We start from the raw sequence: 7,424 nt of genomic DNA, 5'->3' as shown, positions 1-7,424 counted from the left end.
TGGAGAGTTGGGACTGTTTTTAAATGCATGGAATATTATTCTTACCTTTCTGCTGGGAGAGGAGCCTTCCGAGGGGATTCGGATGTAGAGTCCAAGGGAGACCACACCCTAGTTTCACAGCTTGTTTTCTACCGTTTCTGCTTCTTTTTAAATAGGGTTAACAGATACAATTTTACATTAATTTAAGAGCCTTAATCACATGGAGCCAGTCATCCATTTCCCTCTCTCTGAGGGAAGCTCATTGTCCTAGGTGCTCAATAAATGTTTAATTAATGGATTTGATAGAGTTAAGTATCCAAAAAGTGAACGAACCTTCTTGACAATGCTGGCATATTTCTGTGATTTATATTTCTGTCAGAAGTGTGAAATAATCTGGGCTTTTTTTTTTTTTCTCTTAAAGGTAATCAAAAGCCTCTGTTTTAGGGAAGGGATGCCTTACATTCAGGTTCCATCTACCACTGCTTTATATGCCAGTGGCCTGATAGCGTGAAAAGAAATATCTTCTCTTTTAAACTAGCTGGAGACACTTGATTTCTAAGAACACAGCCTAAAAATTAGAACAACTTGTCTGTCGCCATTTTATAAAATTAATTTATGTCAAACCCAGGGTGACTGGCTCTAGAAGGAAAAGGCATAAAACAGATAACCAACTGTTTTTATGAAATGTATTGTCCAAAGTCAATTTTAAAAAATTATTTTACAAAACTACTTATTTTACCAAACTCAGGTATTTTGATAATGTATTTTTCTTTGATTTAATGATAGTGTTTGTCTTCATTACATAGAAGTTATTCATCTCCTATTTTTGGTGAGACAACTAGAACAATTTCTGCTTTATGAAACATGCAAATAAAAATTAGGAGCTATGTTAAATTTAACTTGCTTTAATGCTAGTCAACCAGTAATTCTTCAGTACACTTAATATGACGGGAAAAACAGCAAGCTGCGCTGTTGCAAATTTTACATTTTCTTTAATAATATGTATTTGTTTACGGTGCCAATTGGGATTAAAAATCATAATTCTAAATTTAAAGTATTTAAATTATAGAAAAATGATTCCATTATTTTGGTAATGGAACAGAGAAATACAAATACAGAAATGTTTTTATCCTTTAGATCTTCTAATGGTGCAGATATTTCTTAACCAATTTCAAGAGTGCCTTATTCAACAACAAAAAAGCTGCACATAAAAAAAGCAAACATGTTAAAAAAAAAAAAAAAGCCCTGTCAAAGTGGTAATTTGTCGTCTGATTTTTAATATATGACTTTAATCAATTGCATATTCCTTAATTCTCCAAATGACAATTAAAATTAGGAATCAGTACCTGAAAACGCCATTTATACTTTTGAGTTTGTATTAGAAACATGGCTTTGATGAAATGCCTTTTTCGGTTCATTTTTTTTTTTTTGAATTGTGACCACAACCTATAGCTATACTTAATTCTACAGAATTAGTAGGAAAGATATAAATGAGAAGGTCTTTCTAGACAATGGATCTCATCGAACATCATCTTACTGTGTACACTTTTTCCACTACAGTGGCCCACATGTTCTATGGTGACAGACGGCAGCTGGCATTACCACTTACATAGTAAAATATCTTTAAGACAAAAATAAGTTATTTAAAGAAAATGCTGGCCCTGAAACATGAGCTATGCTTAAACTACACATCCCACCTCCATGAGTGAATGAATAAATGAGTTTTCTGCCTGCATCTATGTATTAAGACCTATTGTTTGCTTGTATTAATTGTAGTCCTGGGATAAAAGCATAGAGGTAACTTTCACTGTTGCTTTTTGTACTCTCTCCAATGTTTTGGAGGAAAAATAAGCACAAACAATAGGCTAGAGAAAGTGAATCGATCATAATCGTTGCAGCTTTGACAAGCGTCTACTTTGCTAGATTACAATGGGAAACATTTTTCAGTCTATTGAAATGAATTACAAAATGTTTTTAAATAGAAAATTAGTTTAAAAAATTAGAGGCTGCCTAATCGATAGCTTTCTCTATAAACATACTTGGATTTCTCAAATAAGTAATACCGTAAAAATCTTTTTCTCCAAAGAAAAATCCCCACAAATAAATCTATTGATACCTAGTGACAAGTGGAACCAGATAAAAATGGAATCTATAAGAATTAACCTAATTGACAGCGCTCTGGAGCTAATCCATTTCCATTAGTTATTTGTTCACAGTAGGTACTCATAAGGACTTGTTGAATTGCGGGCTTGGCGCCCATTCTACGAAGAGTTTACAGCCTTCGTGAGTGGGGATAGAAGGCGGCTCGGCCCGCTTATTCAGGTTGAAATTCAAGCTGAACAGCCTGCTGAGAGATGGGATCCACCATCCGGACAGTGGGGGGCTTTGGGGGTGCTGTGAGACTGGTCTGCGACCCAGGTCCAGCAGCGAGTGTGCGGCACAGACCGCAAGGTCGGCGAAGCCCCCTAACCCGCGCCCGGTCAGAGAGCCCGCAGGCCGGCGACCGGGCAGCGGCGGCACCCGGGAGCGCCCCAAGCCAGGCGGGCGCTGACCCCGAGCCCCTACCGCCGCCCTGGCCCCGAACTTCCGCCCTCCCAGGACCTGTCCCGTCCACCCCGCGCGGTCCCCGAACACCAGGGCCGAGGTGCCACCTTCCGCAGGCCGCGGGAAAGGCGCGCCGAGTCCTGCAGCTGCTCTCCCGGTTCGGGAAACGCGGGGGGCGGGGGTGTCGGGCTTGGGACAGCGGAGGATACCGGGGCCACGTTCCCCAACCCAGGCCGCGGGGGCCCGGCCTCCCCGACGCAGACCACGGCGCCCTCAAGGGTTGCCCTCAGGTCCCGCGCTGCGGGCAACTGCCAGCCGTCCCCCCTGGGAGCGTCCGTAGCGTGCCCCAGCACCCCGCCCCGGCCCGGGGCGCTAAGACGGCGGCTGACCGCTGGGCGGTGCGGGGACTACTTTCCACCGCCCTGTCGCGCCCCGCCCCTTGTCCTCGCGCGGCGGAACGCTCCGCGCTCCGCGCTGCGCCGGCGGCGGCAGGATACAGCAGCTTTTGCGCGACTTATAAGAGCTCCTTGTGCGGCGCCATTTTAAGCCTCTTGGTCTGTGGCAGCCGTGTTGGCCCGGCCCCGAGAGCGGAGAGCGAGGGGAGGCGGAGACGGAGGAAGGTCCGAGGAGCAGCTTCAGTCCTCGCCGAGCCGCCACCGCAGGTCGAGGACGGTCGGACTCCCGCGACGGGAGGAGCCTGTTCCCCTGAGGTGCTTGGGCGCTCCTTTCCTTATCCTTCCGGGGCTGCTCCAGCTTCCTCTCGGAGCCAAACTTCGTCGCAGGCGCGCGGTCCGGGCGGCGGGCTGGGAGCCGGGCTGGGCGCAGCCGGGAGGCCTGGGGTTGGGAGCGGGGGGGCTCAGGTAGCGGACGGTGGGGGCGGGCCGCGCCCGGGGCGCGGAGGGCGGCGGCCGGGCCCGGGTTCCGGTCGTGCTGCCTCTCGGGGGCCCCGGGGGCATCGCTTGCGGGGAGGGGGTGCCGCGGGGGCGCGTCCAGGAGCCCGGATGGCCGGCGGGGTGGGGGTGGGGGTCTGTGGTTTCCGTCCGGGGCTCTGGCCTTGGCCGAGTTTGGGGGAGGGACCCTGTGCCTTGGGATGCGCCGGGGCCGGGGTGGGGGGCGGGGTGGGGACGGGGGGCTCCGCCTTCTCAGCTCCTGCGGCGAGTTGGGGTTCGGGCGCTGAGGCAGGGACGCCACCCTAGGTCCCATCAGTCCTGGGGATCGGACCAGTGGACTTTCTCTTAAGATTTCTTCTTTCGTTCTTAAGAATAGAAGTGTTATTATTATTTTTAATACCCTGGCTATGTGAGTTTGAATCGAAGCAACTTTAAACGTTAGAGTAACTAAACTCTTAGTGCAGCCGGTGCGATGCGTCAGTAGGGTGTGCACATGAAAAATCCATGTCTTGCACCTATATTTTAGCGTACTGTGCAGGTGAGTGAAAGCAGTGGATAATGTACTGAGAGTCTTATGGATTTATGGTAGTGGGCATGAGACCCTGGTGAAATAAGAGGGTGGAGGAAGGCGAAGGTGATGGCTTACTGTTTTTTACCAAGTGAACTGCAGGATTCAGCCTCTTGACTCAGAACGCTTCGAGAATTTTGTTCGTAGAAATAATTTAAATTTATTCAAATAGTTTGATGGCAGCTAAAATTGGGTTTTAGAGGATGTTGTTTTTTCAGCGGAGTGAATTTACCCTTCGCTCCAAAACTGGCCAAATGGAATTCAAGCACTGCAACTTCTTTGAGTGTTTTGTCTGGAGAGAGGACTTTGAACCGAGACTTTTCGAAGTTAAGTTCCTATAGCCTGCTTCTGAATCTGCCAAGCTTGAAAGCTTTGGCAGTTGGGTGTAGTTGTTGGCTTACGTTCTCTTCCCTTTTGGAGGGAGCATTGCCTCATACTTTGTATCTTCCAGACATCTGTGGTCTTCCCCCGTCCCCGGCCCCCCACCCCTCGAGTTTGTGAGTGGTGAATGAAGAGAGACTAGGCTGCTGGTATGCAGAGGTCGGCAAAAGGAAATCGAGGAGTGGTTTTAGTGAAATGGGAGCTTTGTATCTTGAATAATGGTGGCTTAGGCTAGACATCAACTTAAAGAGACGGCAGCATTTCCTTTCATAAAGTCTAGGCTAATGTTTTTCAGATCGCTAAGTTGTAGTTTGTCTGGAATTTAGGTAGCCATTTCAGTATTTGTCACATGGTGAACGAACATTCAGTACCTTCAGATGTCTTCGTATTGACTTGTTTTCATCCTAAGAAATATTAAATATAGCCTCAAGTGTTATTTATGTTGTACCGCTGGTTTGTTCCCTGCTTAAATTATTAACATACATTTCTACTTTGGAGGCTTTTCGTTTGAACTGAGGCTGTGCGACATTTATTTTACTTTTATAATTAGATCTTTGAAAATCTCTGATTAAAAAAAAGTACCCTTCAGGGTTTGAGGATGTACTTTCACACCAGACAAAATGTGGCTAATTTGCGCCCAATATTCATTACTTTGACCTAACCTTTGTTCTGAAGGCCATGTACAAGGACAAGGCCCTGAGATTATTGCAACAGTAACTTGAAAAACTTTCAGAAGTCTATTCTGTAGGATTAAAGGAATACTGAGGCTATTCAAGTTTGAAGTCCTGGGGGTGGGGAAAAGTAAAAACCTGTGCTAGAAAGCTTAGTATAGCATGTAACTTTAGAGTCCTGTGGAGTCCTGAGTCTCCCATAGACCAGAACAGTCATTTAAAAGTTTTCGGGAAAAACCGACTTAAAAAAAAAAAGGTGGCTAATAAAAAAATGAAGCATTTAACAGTGTTCAGGTTTCAGAGTATTGAAGAGGGTTTTTTAAAACTGTTATCTGATTATTTCCTTTACTAACATGATATAGAAAAGTGTATTTCCAATATTAAAATTTATCAGACTGAGCTTACTGTTCCCGTTGATGACTGGAATAAAAATTGGCATAAGTGAAGGTCTGTATGCTTGTTTTCGTAACACCACCACCAAGATAGAAAACGAGGAGGCAAGTTTCTTCAAGGGTATTTTGAAATGTGTTAGCAAAACTCTTGCAGATACTCTTTTTTGTTATAGGATGAGGTGGGGAGAGGCGCATGCTAAGTCTTGTTGAAACTAGGGATGTAGAGAATTAAAAGTTTGATATAATTATTTTGTAGTTATAAGTAGCAGTGAAATTAAATCTCCTGCAGTAGACTATGTAAGTATATTTAGCCAAATGAAACCTCAGTGTTATTGAAATGAAATAATACATCTGTCCTGTTACAAGATTATTTTTATTTCTCTTGTGGTTTCCTAGCTGCTGATAATCAATAATTGTAGATGAGTAGGTGGTAAGTTTTAAGTTTGTACTTTGAGCTTAGTCGGAAGCATGCTTGACTGCCAACCCAGGGCACAAAGGATGAAGGATTTTAGAACTGGACAAACTTCTAACAAAAGGTATTTGCAACTCTTTTGTAGTGTGTCATGTTGATTTGTGACATTGTTTTTGAAAATACTGTGTTAACTTAGTTTTGTTGTAGCTTTCTTTTTATTGAAACTGTGGTATCTATTGTTGAAACTGCTTGACTGAGAACATTTTTATACCGTAAAAGTGAATAGTAAAGTAAACATAGCCCAGGAGCTGCTTCTGGTTTGTCCATCGTATGTAGCCATTGCCTCCTTGTACCCTCATTGAGAAGATACTGATTTGCAGATTCAGTTGTCCTTCTTTAACAGACTATGTAATATTGCAGTTGTGATTGTGATAGTTAAGTGGGCCAATCGGTTAAAATAAATACATACTTCTCAGGTTTCACAAAAGGAATATAATATGATTTGTGTTGATTGAAATGAGTAGGAGTTAACTCCTATAGTTTTTCATCACTTAAACTCGGGGAAAGTTCTTTATTTCCTCTGTTTACTTAAGAATGCTGCTTTTGTGTTTCATGCAAGACTGAGCTTGACTCAGTTTGAAACCTAGGCTCATCTGTTGAGGCCTGAACCCTGCTGTCCTTGAGGTATGCATATAATTTGCTTCCTCCCTAAGGAAAAAGAAGCTCTTGAAAGATAAAGTCAATCACATTAGGAACCCGTTTTTAGGGTTTAGCCACTTTTTTTTTTTTTTTTTTTTTTTTTTTTAAACTTAGAGGCATCTCTTCTGTTAAGAGACATTCCCCAGTCTCAAAGTTTCCCTCAACTTTGTGAGTAGTGTTGGAGCATGTTTTCATTGCATGCTTGGGTCATGTTGAGTGCCCTCCAGTGGATATAGTATAATGCTTGTGATTTTTTTTTTTTTAATTCCAAACAAGTTTATGTGGAATATATTTATGAATAGTTCTGATGAGGGAGAATCACCTAAGAAACCTTTGATTTCTGAAATCATATTACTGCTAATTAAAATACAGACTTGAGAAAATGTCTTCTCAGCCAATATTTGCAGTAAAAAAGTTGGGAGGTTTTTTAAGGTCACTTTGAATAGGCAGTTCTGCTTAATATATCGTAATGATAAACCAGAATTTCATTATAGTACTTTAGGAAGTAAAAGATCATGATGTTTAGCTATATTGATGAATTACAGCAGCTGAAATTCTCAGAAAAAAATAAGATGTGAATTGTCAGTTTGTCTATAATCAGTCACAGAGTAAAACAGAAGTGCTCAACTTGATTATATTAGGAAATAGAAATGAAGGCAATTGAGCCAGTGTATGTGACCTAAAATATAATGCCCTTAGTTACCATAGGGTTGGTTTCATTTGTACGTAGTGGTGGGCCATGTTGAATTGTAAGTGTTTTGCCCTTTGAATTTTTTCTTAAAGAGCTTTCTCTAGGCTCCTATGTTAAAGTTCATGGTTTTTCTGTTAGTAATATTATTCTCTGAAAATCCATGTTTCAAATCAATCTAATTAGCAACAGGAATGAAG

At 42.9% G+C, this 7,424-nt stretch overlaps 1 protein-coding gene across 4 annotated transcripts in view; it reads left to right on the top strand.

Annotated features, from left to right (window-relative positions):
• The first annotated feature begins 3,031 nt into the window (after nucleotides 1-3,031).
• The window catches only part of CTNNB1 (catenin beta 1), a 41,013-nt gene continuing 36,620 nt past the window's right edge, over nucleotides 3,032-7,424 (top strand). For 3 of the 4 annotated variants that reach the window (XM_007983763.3, XM_007983762.3, XM_007983760.3), the window contains exon 1: nucleotides 3,032-3,233. The gene's annotated coding sequence lies outside the window, so the exon portion shown is untranslated. Of the gene's footprint in view, nucleotides 3,234-3,679; nucleotides 3,952-7,424 lie in introns of those variants that run through there. The other variant, XM_073010319.1, reaches the window with a different exon arrangement.

Source organism: Chlorocebus sabaeus, chromosome 22, assembly GCF_047675955.1.
Source record: "Chlorocebus sabaeus isolate Y175 chromosome 22, mChlSab1.0.hap1, whole genome shotgun sequence".
Taxonomy (NCBI): domain Eukaryota; kingdom Metazoa; phylum Chordata; class Mammalia; order Primates; family Cercopithecidae; genus Chlorocebus; species Chlorocebus sabaeus.
This window is presented reverse-complemented; position numbering and strand designations above follow the sequence as displayed.